Below are 13,948 nucleotides of genomic sequence, written 5' to 3'. Positions count from 1 at the left end.
GACTGTGGACGCTGTTTGGTCCAATTCAAACAAGTCCACTTGCTCTTGCTTCATTTTTGCATTTCTAACAGCTCATCCACACTCTGGTACCCATCAAACAGATGAAGTCTGGACTGTTTGAAAAGGTGGGTCTGGATTCACTTGCAGGTGAACTTTTGTGCAGTTCGTTTACTATGAGACTATTCAGCGGACTATTCAGCAAATACAGGAGGTGAACCAAAGAGAGTGCAGTGGATCGTGTGGAGCATAATGAGGAGAAAGAAGCGTAGCCGACAGTGCTAGGACATCGAAGCTGAGGAACCGCCAACCGAAAGACTTTAGGAAATGGCTTGTGGGAGTAATCAATCAATCAATTAAGCAATTAAACTTCATTGATGTCATACTTTTTGTACATTAAAATGCAAAACAAAGTATTTTACAGGTTAAAACAAAATTGAGTGACAGAGTGACACCCACCTGTATGTCCATTCCCATCCACACATAATAAACTAAAAGCCAATTAAAACACAATATGAATTAAAAACCAGTCTAAATATCATGTTGAAATAAAAATCCTAAACTTCAACAACAGGTAACAGGGGACATTTAGTTAAAAGTCTTGATTAAAAGGAAGATCTTAAATTTAGTTTTAAAAAGTAATGAGTAGTTGCAGAGAACAGAGATGTTTTTTTGAATTGCTTGTTTTTAATCTAATCTTAATTAGACCAGTCTTTTCCTTCTTTTCCCATTGAGAGATGTGCCACCCACTGCCCTTAACATAGGAACTGCATACAAACATAGAAACACTGGCAAATATAATTTTTGTAGCTTATATCAACTTTAGGCTCAAAAAAGTATCGCAGCTATAATTAACTGTAATAACAGAATAATGATTTATTTGAAAAATGAGTAAGATCATCTTTTGTGCATCTATTAATTAGCACTATCTTGCCATGAGCCCATCTCCATATTGAATTATTCTGTCTGGAGCAAACGCTCCAGTGGAATTTATCTTAGTCTGAGATTTTGATCAGATGGTTGATATTACGGTTGGCTTGAGCCCCAGAAGATTATATGCTTTGTGGGCCGTGGCACTCTGGAGTTTGTGAAAGTCTGTCATCGAGCATGTCAGGAAGTATAGTTTTACCTGCTGCTACAACATTGCCTCAATCCATATTTTAGTCTCAACCTCACAATACTGTAGCCCCAAACCCCCCAAAAACTATACTTTATCCCTAATGAGACCCAGAAAAATGGTCCTCGCATGACTTTTTCAGGGCTTGGAACCCCCCCTAGACAGTTAAAAAAAAAAAAACTTGCACACAACCGAGGTTACACTTACCCAGGCATTCTCCTGACAAAAGAAAGGTGACCCATTTTTCACTCATGGAAATAACCACAGGGAAAGAGAGGGGATGGGAGGGGGGGGGCAAAAGGGAAACGTTTGAGAAAATCCCTCTGAGATGAGAAGAGACAGAGGACAAAGAAGAGCAGGAAGAATTTTATCTCCTATCCTTCTCACCTCAAACTAACTGCTGTGCCATTGTTCTGTGCTCATATGAGCGCCACAGCAAGAGAAAGAGGGAAAAGATGATGGAGGCATGTTTTTGGGCTCGTTGCCCCCGGGGTTCCTGGGAGAGGCAATGCGGAGCTTTAACATCCTGTTATGCAACCGTTAGCATGTGCAGGGAACAAGGCCGCCCCTGCGCCAGCACCTGAAGGGTGAAGGTGTGGGAGGGGGGGGGGTTTAGGAAGCCGTCTCAGAAGTAACCTTGTCCATGAGCATAGAGGAATAAATGTGCCATTTCAGATCACGGCGACACATTTCTTTTTGCCTCGTGCAGCGGAAACTGCATAGTGCACTGTGGGAAAGAGGGGGGGGGGGGGGGATACCCTGTTTTTGTTTCATTTCTGATGTGTGTGTTCTTGAAATATTCATGGGTTACCGCGTTGAGCTGATGGCGGAGTTGGTCTGCGATGTGGAAAAAACGAGGGGAAAAAAGATTTGCACTTTGTGAACAGATTGAGGGAAGAAATTAAAACCAGTGATGTGCGTGTTGCCAAAACATAGTCATTATTTACAGTTAACAAATGAGAGTTTTTGCAAGAGAAATAAAATGGTTTGTGGGTGGAGCCACATAGTGGAGCAGTGGTTAGCGGTCTTGCCTCACAGCAAGAAGATCATGGGTTAAAACACCAGCCAGGCCCTTTCTGTGTGGAGTTTGCAAGTTGTTGGAAACCTTCTCTGTCAAATGGTGAAAACATTTGCAGACAGCCTGAGATAATGTTTCGACACTGTCAAAGGTCGCAGGTTTGATTCCTCATCTGTCTGTAAGTCGAAGTGTTCTTAAGCGAGACAAAGAACTCCAAACTCCCTTCCGGATGGAAGCGGCCTCCATTAGTGAGTGTGTGAATCGGTGAATGTGACTAACATTTTAAAGTGCCGATGGGGGCTGTTAATCATTTAAAAAAAAAAAACACTGTAGAAAAGAACCCCAAGTACCATCTCCTGGAACAATATGGCTCTATTTGTGCTGTGCTTTATTTATTCACTTCCTCTCGGTTTCGTACACAGATCAAACTTGAGATAGCGAGCCTACAATTCAGTGTAGAGTAACATTGTGCAGCCACACTTAAATACCCAAGTTTAACAAATCAGTCATGTAAAATCTGTCGTCTTCACAGAAACATTCAATATCAACTTGCCCTCATTCGTGTTACATTAGTTCTGAATTTGGTTTCAAGGAGCCGAGACGTGATTTTCTTATTAGAGATTAATTGTGATCTCCAAATCTACATACAAAAAGAAAAAAAAACACCCACATACCATTACAGTTTAATGAGAGCTTTCTCCTGTGCAATAACAAAGTGTACCCGAGGTGGACGGACGTTTCCTTCTTCACCTTTTTCTAGGAATAACAAATGCTCGCATCGGCTGCGGCAGTGTTCCAGTGGCTACTCAGCATTAATCTTTCATGGGCCTCTGTGGCAGACGTGTTGCCCTCTGCGAACCGCACACACACACACACACACACACACACACACACACACACACACACACGCACACACACACACCAGAAGATAATTACAGCACTTATTTAAAGGATCTGAAAATGAAGCGCCTCCTCCCAGCTGTGCATTTGCCAGTAATGGCTGCGAGGAAAGAGAAAAGTCGTTTTTCTGGCTCAGCCGTCCTCGTCATTTATCTTTATTTATCAGATGCATTGTCCTCATTTGTTGTAATTTTCCTCAGTATTTTCTATTTGGCTTATTCTTTTCATGAATCTGCACTCCTATTTTCTCGCAAGAACCAGCAGAATTTCACCTAATCACCTAATCTAACTACCAATGACACCTTTTAAATTCTTTAAATCTCTGTCGTGACCTCCTTTTATCTTTCAAACTAATTAAATATACGCTTGATCACATCTAACAGTCTTTTTTTTTTTTTGTTGCTTAATCGAGCTGGTGAATGTGAATTCATGAAAGCAAAGGAAGGAAGAAAATACATGATTACGGGATGACAGTCCCATAAGCAATTTTTGGTCAAGGTCGATGATGCCCATGGAGGAAATGTCTTTCCCTCGCTGCTCTACAGGGCACACCAAGGATCAGTTTGCACTACAGAGTTATAGATTTTTTCTTGCACAGTAGGACAGTGTGTGTGTGTGTGTGTGTTTTGTCTTTTTATAAGGGTTTGCATGTAAAAAAATTGCTTTTAAGCTGCGTTTCTCATTATGGCTCCATAACCCCGTCATTAAAGGAATATTAAATACTAACTGACATATCCCTTAGGTTCAGTTGTGCTTGTTCCATCCCTTCCCAATGCTAGCACTCAGTATGATGGCGTTCTCAAGGGGATGCGTGACGTTTACACATTGATTGATGGTGTCAGCACGGCTCTGATTGATCGCCAGCTCTCTCGGGGCATGTGCTGAAACTTTTTCGCGCCCCATGCTAGCGAGCCAACTAAAGGCTGACATTAAATTTCCATTTATTTTGTTGTTGCCGTGCATTTGTTCTTGGTCTGTTTGCCTTTCCAAAGAGAGATCAGTCAACAAAAACTTGGTGACTGATGCATTGGTTCCTTATGGCAGGATGTCTTCCTAGTGACGAATGTGCATGACGGCCTTCCCGGGGTAAAAATGAGCAAAAAAGAAAACTGGAATCAACCAAACAACTAACACACATAGATAACTTGTTTAAACTGAAACGGGTTGAACTCAATAATGGCTCTATATCCAATCACCTATATATGTTTTGTGTTCATGGTAGAAAAATCCAAATCAGGCCATCAGTATTCATTTGAGATGCGGTCCCGTGTATTAGTGTTGCATTTCCAATTCTAAGATTGAAGAGTATAGTGACTCCATATGTTCCCAGGAGTAACAGGCTTTTTTAACAGCTTTAATCGGTCTTCATATTAGCACTTCCTATGAGGCATTCAGGCAAAACACATTTATTTGCTGATACACTCAAAACATCCCTTTGAATTATTATTTGTCATTAAATCGGCAAAACTTGTCGAGGAAGGTCGATTCACCCTCAAGTCTAGGACACATTTTAGGAGCACCAGGGATCAGATGTTTGGCCGCCCAAGGTGAGGGAAAAACAGAATCAGACAAATTCTACAAGTTTCTTACAATTTTCTTTGTCTTCATTCTGATGTTTTGGCAAATTGAGAGGGGATCAATAAGGGTGATCCGCTGGCTTTTTAAGATACAAATAGGTGAACGTACTGTTTGAAAGCATCAAGCAACCTATGAGAATGACATCCACCAAGGAGCCTTGTGATTGAATGTATTTTGTAAATGTCATTGGATAATAGCTCACATAAAAACTTTGTGTTAACCTGAAGCAATCAAGAGCTACAATTTATTATTACACCATAGTGGAAAATTCTGACAAGTATTACTAAAAACCTTTACCTTTAAATCTTCATCTGAACCTTGTCTGTTTGCTTTAAGAAACACACAGCAAGGACTGTCAACCAAAGTTTCCAACAATACCCTAAACTTGCAGTGTGATCATAATAAGGATGATGTGAAATGTTATAGTTATTCTCACAGTACTTTGATGCTCGCGTTTCTCTTGCAAATACACGTTATGAATAAATGATAACATGTCACACAACAAATCCCTCCAACTTCTCTCCAGCTTCATTTATCCAGAACTCCGCCGACAAGCAGACACATTTACACACTGGCCACGAAAGCAGCTTGTAGAGAAAATAAACAGCGCCGATTTCACCGGGGGAGAAATTTGTCTATCTCAGGCACCTATTTACCTGCTTCAGAGAAGAAATAGGCAGCCTTAGGAGATATTTAAAGACACCCAAACAACATTTCCCAGGCTCTTTTTAGCAGTCGGGAGAAAGCAGAGACGAAATGTTATATGTTGCCGAGAAGTAATCTGCTGTAAAAAGAAATAACACACTTGTTCTGACTTAAAATGTTGACTGGGGAGACGGTGTGCGCAAGACAAACACGGGGAGTGGGAGTGACAGGCTAAATGATGGAGAAAATGTCCTTTCGTCCTTATGTGAGCTTCTGGTGTCGGGAGGATAAAACAAGATGATAACAGAGGTGAGACGGAGGATGGAGGAGTGAGTCACTGCAAGGCATAGCTTTTTCTGCATTAACATAAAAATACAAAGGAAAGAAGCTGAGTCAAACTGAGACACTTTATGTTTAAAGGTGCAGTGCGTTTGTGCGTTTGAGTTTCGGTCGTGAGTCAAACATTTCTCTTTAGAATGCGCTGCTACATTGACTGAACGTAGGCTGAACTGCACCATCTTGTGGTACGCACCGGTATTACAGGACGTTGGATTGGTCTGTGGCTAGCTAGTTTAGTAACTAGTTTAGATACAATTGGGATTTAAATATTCTATTTAAATCAAAATTCTGAAACTGTAGGTTTTCAAAGGGGAAAAAATCTTGTCTGATGACAGGAATGTAAAATCGTGATGCATTATTATTTATATGGTAGTAAGATATAAGCATAAAGCATGACATAATTTATATATTGTATTTGTTTATAAAGTCTCTGTCTTGCTATTTGAGGGAATGCTCTGTAGTAATTTCATGGTTTCTAATGGTTAGACAAGATAAATTGCTTTTACTGTTTTTCATTCACTTTTAAAATTGAATTGAAAAACATTTTTTGACATTCCCATACATGCAAGTTTTCTGGAGGGTAAACATGCAACACCCACATGAATTTGTATTCAAGGACGGCGCTCCCCAAGCTCCCTGAGAACAAGAGGGCCGGCGGGGCAATTTGATTGACCGGACAGGCTGGATCTTAGCATCAGTAATAACAACAGGGCCGATTGTTGTCACTGTCCTGAGAGGAAGGATAACGGAGAGATGGAAGGAGGAGGCTGGTGGGAAGAGAGAGGGAGAAGGATGGGCTGACAGGCCCAGACTCGGAGGCGAACATAACGTCTCCTCTGGGAGCCACAGCCGCTGCTATGCTCATCTTTCTTCCCCTGCTCCTCCCGCCACCCCCTCTACCCCCCCCCCCCCCCCCCCCCCCCACTCCCTGCCCCTGTCTCACTTGTACAGCTTTTACTTGCCTGTCAGTCTGTCTCACTCCTCGTCTGGACATTTGTGTCGGTTGGCGTCTCTTGCGGTTTGTCGTTTTCCTCTCCTCAACCATCTCCACTGCCCTTCTCCTCCGTCGTGTCTTGTCACCCCTGCGACCCTCCTGTATTCAGAACAGATCTCTGTTTTGATGTGTCCCTTATCTGCAGGCCTTGTCCTATCTCTGTCCTCTGCTGTTCTGTTCTTCTTTTCCCCCTCTGTCCTTTTGTCCTCTACCTCCTCCTTCCAAAAGCTCCCGGTCCCATTGTGAACTCTCCTCTGCCTCCTTTTCTTTAAATTTTTCTCTATATAATACTTTTTAGACTTTTATAAGCTACTATTATGATAATTTCGAGAGAAAAAAATAGAATGGAAAATACTTGTCTGACTCAAATTCAAAGTCTGCGTTTCATATTAAAAGATATCCAGCCTTTCTTATATATTTCTTCCATCCAAGCGAGCTTTATCAAACTTAAGGCCGGATCTACTAACGCCCTCTATAATGTGTATGAAACTGCAGATCCATGCAAATACATGCAAATGCATGCATTCTGCAGGTGATCCACGAACAATAAGTGTCATTATATGCAAACAGAAAAAATCTGATGAGAACTTTGTGTGTATTAGGAACAGCTTGCATGAAAATAATCAGCTGGAAACTATTGATCCATGTTCGTATGCTTCAGTTCCCCAGATAGTGATCGGATGGAGTCCTTAAAAGCACAAAATGACATATGATCGATGGAGTTAGATGTGTAAAGAAGTGTAAAAGTCCACTATATTGGTGGTACAACAAATCAATCAACAAACATGGGAAGAGTTCACCATTAGAAGAGATTTGAAAAAAAAATGCAAGGCCTAAGAAGTAATACAGAAATGATAATATCTTTGAATCGAATCCATTAATAAAAGTCGTGGGGAGCCAGCTGAGGAGATGCCTCTCCTAAAACCTGTTCTCTATACACCATGTTCCATGCTCATGAAGGCACCATGAAATGGATAATGTGTGTTATTTTGCATGTCCACGTGTCTGGCCTTCCGTCGGTGAGGCCCTAAAGTGATGGGTGAGTGTCCAACTCGCACACTGTGTGCACAATGTATAAGTAATTAACTCAGTATGTGGAGGATACACACACACACACACACACAAAGGGAGAACATGCAAACTTTTCTGTGCGGAGCCCAGAATTCTAGTGTAGTTTTCCCACTGCACCAATGTCGGTAACGGGTAAACTTTGTGAAATGATACATGAGCAGAAACTTTTCCTGGAGCCAGATGGACTGCTTGTATCCATCTGTCTTCACACATCCCCGACAATTCACATCCTTTTTCATCACTCTCTTGTCACTTTCACCTCTGCAGCACCTTGTCTCATCTGGTCACGATACATCTTTTCATATCCCCTGCATATTTCTGACACATTAAAAAAATAAAAAAACATGCAAGCTGAACAAGCACTGAAGGACTCCTTACCTGTTTCTTTAATTCAGCAAATCAGGAACAAGAATTGTTTTAAAGAAAAGTATCGATATGAATGTGGGATTGGGGGTGCAGCCGCACGGCTGTCTATGCAGTGGCCAGTGTTCCTCCTGTAAAACTGGAGCATGTGGGAGTAGCTCAGCAGAGGTTAATGGCGAGGGGAAACTCCTTGTCACTGCTCCATTGTGTGAGGCGACCGGGACCCGCTTACCTGTGGGCACCTCCTGAAAATTGCTTTTTCTGATAAAAATAGTGCTCAGCCGTGGACCTGGCCCACTTTATTAGCCGTGCGCTTGGGAAAAGCCTCCCGGGTAGGGAGAAGGCAGCAAAGAGGGAGGGAGGAAGCAGTGTGTGTGTGTGGGCGGATGGGTGTGTGTGTGTGTGTGTGGGGGGGGGGGTGTAGTCAAAGGCACATGCAGCAAAAAATGTGTGCACACACACACACAGACACAGACTTCCTCTTGCAACCTGCTCCACTCTCAGTAACACACATGTGCAGCCAGGTATAAACAATCTGACAGAGGCAGGCAGACATAATTGGGCCGGACTCCGATACCCACGACCGGCTCCGGCCAAACTCTGCACAGCAAAACCGAGCAAAGTTAGGCAGAGTAAAACTTTGCTCCAGTGACATTGTGGATCGGCGCAGAGGATAAACAAGCACATGCACACTTCTGACCCAAAACTGAGCCTTGTCAGACTCACAACCTGCCTCTTTTCCTCAAATGTGATTTCAGAAGGGGACGTAAACACACTGTTCTCTGCACCGTTTGCGTCCTCCTCTAAGCTGTCCCTCGGGGATGGCTTTTTGGATGCTCACAAATCGAGGGAATGCCAACATGCCCACATGACCCAGTACAGAGTTGAGGGGAGGGCAGCGAGGCTTGTGGAGGGAATGCGGAATGAGAAGTAAAGGCAAATGATAAGCAAAGGATGTAGGACATCAGAGATCAGAGGTAGGATAAAGTGCCGCAGCTACAGTCCGTCCACACCTAATTCATTAGAGTGCTGCAGGGAAGATGTGTTTTTGTAGGTCAGCCTACAAGTTGGAGCATGGCTTCTTTTGAAAAATGCAAAAGAAATGCAAAAATAAATTAGATCTATACAATAATTTGGATTATTGCAGAAAAATATCATTTCATTTAAGTTTTAGTTTGGCCCCCATGTGCAGATTTGATTATAGTAGGAATATGTGTATGTATCATAACACACGAGACTTTCAGTCTGGTTAGCACTCTCACCCCATGCCAAGAATGATGTGGGTTTGATTTTGTATTGAGTTCCCATGTTGTCCCTCTGCATGCACGGCTTTTCTCTGGGTTGTTCTCACTTTCGGGTTCCTCAAGTGTCCCATGACCCTGGACTGGATGAAGAGGTACAGAGGATGGATTGATAGTCGTGTAAAACATGTGCAGTACATAAAGTTGATGTAATACCACTTTTGTACTGTAATTAATGATACTGGATCACTATAGTTTCTCGTTTGTTTTATAGTCAGTGAGTATTATATGCTCCAGCATCTGTTGTGTTTGCTACTCAGTCTGATTCTTATGAGAAAAAAATACGACAAGTTTAGACAGGCCAAGGCCAAGCCGATAAACCGATACTGTGCAGGAGAAGAGAGGCAGAAGTTTAAATAAAATGCTACATTGTGGCTCGACAACCACAGCTGAGACATTCTCGTTGATTCAAAGTTTGCCCTCTGCTCAATCAATCTATAAACACACAGGTGAGCTGTATGTCTGGGTCCATTGTATTCGGCAATTTATAGGACAGCAAACACAGCCGGGTGGAAAAGGTTCAAGTACACAAGCTTTTTACTGTCAATTAATTCCTATGAGTGGACTTTTCTTTATAAGTTTCATGCTGTGCCGTTTTGCTGCCACGTCTCACAGAAGCAGTTAATTGGGATGGATGGTCCTCGGTGATATGGAGAGTTACCACATCCATCATTGCGCTTTGTTCCGTAACAGCGAGCAGGCTCCTTTCTCTGTGGAGACCGGCTGAGAGGAAGAGTGAGAGGGGGAGCGCATGTGTGGACGGAGGCCTCTCAGAGATATTTAGTTCACTCAGTTTCAGCACTGGTATGAGGAGTAGGTCACAGGATGAATGTGAGGACGAGGAAATGTTCAGATTTCTAACGTGTGAAAAGGTTATTGATGAGTGGCAACTGGGAACATCTCGGATAAGTGAAGTTTCCTAATGAGCTGTTAAATATCACATTCATTTAAGTTTCAGTAACTATGTGTTTATCTACCAACTGACCCCTCGATTCTGAATACTAGTTTTTGAAGGTACAATATTCAAGAATTCTGTAATACCACACATGTGCAGTTGGGGTTGTGCGCAGTCATTAATTTCTAGTCATTTCGCCGTCATGATGATTCCTGTTTGAGCACCTCAAAATGGTTTCTTGCTGGATGTGTTCTCATAAGAGTGCACGTGTTTATTCGTATTTGACTTTGATGTAATGTTTGGCAAATCAAAGAATGTTGTTGTTTTTTGTCTTATTTGTTTTTTGATCAGTGGAAATCATGGTAATCTTTAATTTAGATGGGCAACTGTAATAATTGTGATGGCAAATATATTTTTAATCCAAAGTTTGGTATCATTTAAGCTGAGGCATTGACTTAAGGTGCAACATTTCCTTTTAAGCTCTGTTTGATATGAGAAAAAAAGTGAACTGGCAAAAGTGGCAGAGAAGAATGACTCAAAACAGTGTTGTTTTGAAGTTAATTTAATGGATATGAGCTGAATGGTTTTTTTTTAATTAATATATTGATATTGTTGTTTTTCAAACAAAGCTGGCATTACTCTGGTTCCTTCAACTGAAAGCCAACACTTTTCCCCATTTGTTTTGGTGATTGTTGCTAAAACTGGGCAATGCATGGAGTCAGGACAATCAAAATTCTTTATTTCCTCCTCAAAAGTCATTGATTTAAGTATGATTCCAATAACACAATGAACTGTCCAGCTTGTAAGTATTGAGTTAGAATAGCTTGCACTAACATGAGTAAAACAGAATATTATTCAGATATATTACCAAACGAGAAAGAAAAGGAAACATCTCAACAAGCGTCTTTACTCAACTTCAGCACCTTGGACAGCGCCACATACTTTGAACGTCCACCTGAGTTCTTATCATTGACACAAGTGAAAACCTGTTGGAATATTTTGATCTGTTTCCTGCACTTGGCCAATAGTTGTAATTTATAGTCCATTACTGCCACAATTCTTCATTCATTCACGTCACAGACTGCCATTATTGCCGTCTGAATCATTGTATATTGTGTCATTGTTGTGTTTCAGTGTATATAAAAGTGTCAACAGACAATGCAAAATAAATATGTAGTTGGATAACACTGATTGAGTGCTTTGGATGCTTTACAGCACCATTTATGTCTATAAAATACAAGACTGAAGAGGCCGTAATCTATATTTAACAGTGTCTCAGGAAGTGAGAATATGAAAACAATGTGACAATGTGAATAGGCTGTTTGTCTTGAAAACTTCCAGTTGTTGGATTTGCGAGTTCAAGTAGGTCACTCGTAGGTTTTTACCCCATTGATTCACTGATTCATGTATTCTGTTTTGGATCTGTCGCTCCTGTGTTGTCTTTCCAGACGTCTCTATTTTCATACCATGATAAGGGCAGGATTATTTAGATTACTCTTTTTGTGGGAGAACTCCAACAGTTTACAGAGCACATTAATGTTTGCTTTATAAGTCAACAACTTTAGCAAGTTTGAAACTTTTCCATTCCCTTGATTGTCTACAAAATACAAGATTTTCTCAAATCAGTCGTAGTTTTGTTATTAAATTGTGTACGTTCTAGGTAGAAACTATTGATTTTAAAAGTAAATCACATAATACAAGTTGCATATAAATTGAATAGAAATGTGAATTTCCATAATTGCATCAAATAGAGAAAAATACCTTAACATACCAGTTAATATAAGTCATACAGAGTTCACCAACAAAGTTAGAATATATTCAAAGCTAATCTGTTATTACAGTATAGTTAGAGAAAAATTACAGCAGGTGCTCCAAGTATTCATAGATAACTTTAAATATGAATATAATGGGTCAAATCCACAGAAATAAAAGATGTCAACCTATGTTAAAAATCACACCAAGCCACAATAGCTGAATGCATGTATTGCATTGTAGCCTTCAAGCGTCTTGAAAATGTTTTGGGTTCATCACAGTTTTTCAAGTGAACCTGAGTCATTTGATGTATAAATTTATTCAAATACCTTTGCCCATCTGCCAAAAGAAGTATATGCAGAGTGTGTGTGCAGTGTGAGCACTTCATAGGTGAAAGTCCTCACCGGCTCCTCGACACATACAAACGTGCACTCGTGCGCCCTTTCACCCACAAACAGATGCACCTGACAGGTGGCAAACTGGCAATTAGTCAGCTCCCTCAACTAAGTCTTCTTCCAGTTTGACCTGAGGGGGAAACACACACACACACACACACACACACACACACACACACACACACACACACACACACACACACACACACACACACACACACACACACACACACACACACACACACACACACACACACACAATCATGCCTTCCTCTGACCTTCCTCACAATCCCGTCGAATCAGAAAAAGCTTGTCTCATTTTCTTTGACTCAGCATTCTTGTTTCCTTTCCTTTCCTTCCTTCTTTCTCTCTCTCTCTCTCTCTCTCTCTCTCTCTCTCTCTCTCTCTCTCTCTCTCTCTCTCTCTCTCTCTCGCTCTCTCTCTTCGTGCCTTTCTCATCTCCCCTATTTGTACTCTGATCAACCTCGTTAGCTCGCCACCTTGTCACCCCCGTCACACAGGCACACTGCTTCCCGACACATGTGGCATTGAGGAAAGAGATGGAGGAAGGAGGAGAAGTGAGTGAGAGAGCGAGAGAGAGAGTAAGATAATCGAGTAGCATAGAAGGAGGGATGGAAAAGACGCCGTGGTCGTAAGACAGGTTACCTCTTGTTCCCTTTGGAAAATCCCCAAACGCACAGCGAGGGTCTGGCAGTCAAGGTGAGAGGAGAGGACATCCCTCCCTCCCTCCCTCCCTCCCTCCCTGCTTCATCCCCCTCTTGTGCACCCGCCTGCACCCTCTCCAGCTGTTCCCATTACACTGTGTGTGTGTGTGTGTGTGTGTGTGTGTGTGTGTGTGTGTGTGTGTGTGTGTGTGTGTGTGTGTGTGTGTGTGTGTGTGTGTGTGTGTGTGTGTGTGTGTGTGTGTGTGTGTGTGTGTGTGTGTGTGTGTGTGTTTATAATTTGTCGGCACTGTGTGTTTGCAATTCATGCGAGCAGCTTATTTATTCATCCTTTTGTGCAGTCAGACACCATTGTGTGTTTACATGTGTGTTTGTGTAGCGTGAGAGCAAGTGTGTGTGTGTGTGTGCGCGTGTGTGTGTAGCCCATCAGGCCTGGTCGAGCTCCAGCGCTCCTCATGGTGCCCCTGTAAATGCCAGAATGTTGGCGCACTGACGAGCCCCCCCCCCCACACACACACACACTCTCCCTTTCTCCGCCTGAAGTGATAAAAACTTCTTTCTCCTCTCAGTCAGACAGCGGCTCAGACACTCAGGAGGGTTCTCAAAAGCAACGAGAGGCCAGAAAGCGGAGTTCAGCCAGCAAAAGACAGAAAAGAGACCTTTAAAAAGTCAACAGCTACAGTTTAAGGCCTCTGTGTCCAATCAAAACAGCAATGAGGGAGAATTGTGCTGTTATGGCAAATCTTACATACGTAAGTCTCCACAACAAAGCTGAGAGACATCTTGTAATGTACTTCTGTTTAAAAGTGATTGTCAATGCAATTGTTGTCCTACTTCCAAACAACCCAATACATTGAAAGATGCCCAGTAAGCATCCGAATTACTTTATTGCTGTCACTT

The 13,948-nt window shown here is 42.0% G+C and overlaps 1 protein-coding gene across 2 annotated transcripts in view; it reads left to right on the top strand.

Moving 5' to 3' along the window:
- The window catches only part of fgf11a (fibroblast growth factor 11a), a 93,121-nt gene that overhangs the window by 63,139 nt on the left and 16,034 nt on the right, over positions 1-13,948 (top strand). The window lies entirely within an intron of this gene.

The sequence above is a fragment of the Blennius ocellaris genome, assembly GCF_963422515.1.
Source record: "Blennius ocellaris genome assembly, chromosome: 23".
Lineage (NCBI taxonomy): Eukaryota > Metazoa > Chordata > Actinopteri > Blenniiformes > Blenniidae > Blennius > Blennius ocellaris.
This window is presented reverse-complemented; position numbering and strand designations above follow the sequence as displayed.